The sequence below is a fragment of the Eriocheir sinensis genome, unplaced genomic scaffold (genome assembly GCF_024679095.1).
Source record: "Eriocheir sinensis breed Jianghai 21 unplaced genomic scaffold, ASM2467909v1 Scaffold1345, whole genome shotgun sequence".
In the NCBI taxonomy this organism is placed as follows: Eukaryota; Metazoa; Arthropoda; class Malacostraca; order Decapoda; family Varunidae; genus Eriocheir; species Eriocheir sinensis.
In genome coordinates, this window is record NW_026110679.1 from 10,791 (window position 1) to 13,251 (window position 2,461).

Below are 2,461 nucleotides of genomic sequence, written 5' to 3' on the forward strand. Positions count from 1 at the left end.
CTCTCGAGTAGCTTACCTACAATTGAAGTTAGACTAATGGGTCGGTAGTTACCTGATATTTTTTTGTCTCCTTTCTTAAAAATCGGTGTCACGTTAGCCTTTTTCCAATCCGAAGGGACGATGCCTTGTCGCAAGGACATATTGAATACGGTAGTGAGGGAGGAGAATATTTCGCTCTTTGTTTCTTTAAGTAGTATAGGATATACTTTGTCGGGTCCGGGACTTTTATTTGTTTTAAGTGAATGGAGAGCTTTAAGGACTTCATCGGTTGTTATTTCAAAATTAGGCAATGCATGCTCGAGATTTACATTAGTACTGGTGTTGGTGGTAGTGGGAGGAAGACTGTTAGTATTAAACACCGAGGAAAAGTAATTGTTTAATACCCTAGATAGGAGGACCTATGTTTTCGCAACGTTAAAGGAGGACCTGTATCCATTTGGCATCACTGAGGGAAAATAATAAAATAAATTATGCAAACATTTTTTATTCTCAGTAAACGTTGTTGAGGTACAAATATAAGGTATCTGGAAACCTTAGGGGTATAAATGAATAGGAGTAAATGAAAATAAATACAGTTCGTAATTAATTGAAAAAAACTTTGAGAAAAAATTAAAGACTGACTCCTTCTGGCCCTGAGGCATAGAAATATTAAATTGAACAAAAAAATCCTACTAAACTATAAAGTTAAAGGTTTATACGACCACTCAGTCCGTCTTTCAACTCTGGAGTGTAGATAAATCAGGCCACCTGGAATGAATGAAAACCGGCGAATTAGTACGCGCGTTTTTGGCTCACTTTGGTAGATATGCGGTTTTATACATTTGTGCAAACTATTTTTTCTGTATACTATAAAAGACTAAGTCTGTGTGTGCAATATAAAAAACTATTGTTCCTATATTCTACAGAACACTGTAAATGCGTGTGTGCAATATAAAAACTTTTGTTTCTATATATCACAAAAGAATGTAAATGTGTGAGCAATATAAAAACTATTGTTTATGTATATCATAAAAGACTGTAAATGTGTGGAAGCATATATAAAATATGTAGTTACCTGCTAGTTTACTCGTTGCACTCAAGGCAGACAATATTTGAGTGGTGTGGGCAGACAGGTTTCTGACACATGGAGCAGACGGTCCTTGTCTGGCTGGCTGTTTTCCATGGGCACAAACTGCACCTCTTCTTGGTCCGTGGTCCTGCTGGAGGATTTACATCCCTGCTGTTGTTGTGTTGGTGTTACAAACATTTGCCACAATGACATCTGACGTAGCACTTCTTCTTTACAAAACTATAATGGGAAAGGAGGACCTGAGCCATTTGGATACACTAATACTTACAAATGACGACGAGAGCACACACTCTCATCAGCACTCCCATCGTCACTTATGCCCTCTGTTGTAATGTCAACTGTTTTATTGAAGTCCTCAGAGTTCACATAACGTTCTAGATCCTCCTTGGATAGGTATCTCTCTCGTTTTGGAGGCATTCCAACAACTCTAAAAGAAAAAAAGAAAAAAAAAATATATTTTTTTTATGCTACATATGGCGGGTCATGTTTCCATAAGTACATGAATATATTTAGCTAAAACACCTGCTGTTGTTGTGTTGGTGTTACAAACATTTGCCACAATGACATCTGACGTAGCACTTCTTCTTTACAAAACTATAATGGGAAAGGAGGACCTGTTCCATTTGGATACACTAATACTTACAAATGACGAAGAGAGCGCAGGAGCGTAAACCAACGAGTTCTCACAACGAGCCCCGGCTCTGTACTGCGTGGGGAAACCATAAAAGTTGCCAATGCGCCAATATTGTGGAAACCATAGCCCGTGAAAACCAAAATCACTGAAGCTATGACTCCATGTGGCGCAGGTCCTCCTATCTAGGGTTAAGAGGTTTGCAATGTGTTGGCTGTCAGTCACTAGTGCACCGTCGCTGTTTGTTAAAGGTTCAATACCACTTTTGATCGCCTTACTGTTGTTTATGTAACTGAAGAAAGATTTCGGATTATTTTTACAGTTGGCTGCAATATTTTCTTCATATCTACGCTTTGCTTGACCTACTAGTCTTTTTACTCGTCGCCTGGCATCATTATAAAGTCTAATGTTTTCGGGCGTGCTTTGTTCTTTCTTTAACCTGTAAAACAATTTTCTCTCATTGACTGATTGTTTAATTTCGCTATTAAACCACGGTGGGCTTTTATTAGTGTTAATTCGCTTCTCGCACAAGGGGACGAATGTGTTCTGCTGAATGAGTAAGTGATTTTTAAGGCTTAGCCAGGCTTCCTCTACGTTGCCGTCATCTGATAGTTGTATTTCTGTTAGTTTTTGTCGGATTTCTACGAAGTTAGCTCTTTTGAAATTGGGCACCTTTACTTTATTTTCAGTCACTGATGATTGAGCTCTAATGTCGACGCGCACTAATTTATGATCGCAAGAACCGAGGTGTTCTCCTACCG

At 38.6% G+C, this 2,461-nt stretch overlaps 1 long non-coding RNA gene across 1 annotated transcript; it reads right to left on the reverse strand.

Annotated features, from left to right (window-relative positions):
- Positions 1–431: 431 nt before the first annotated feature.
- On the reverse strand, positions 432–1,892 carry LOC126989859 (uncharacterized). The gene is made up of 3 exons (XR_007743808.1): positions 1,713–1,892; positions 1,055–1,496; positions 432–747 (listed from the first exon to the last, which is right to left on the reverse strand). It is a non-coding gene; the product is annotated as an uncharacterized LOC126989859 (long non-coding RNA).
- Positions 1,893–2,461: the final 569 nt, after the last annotated feature.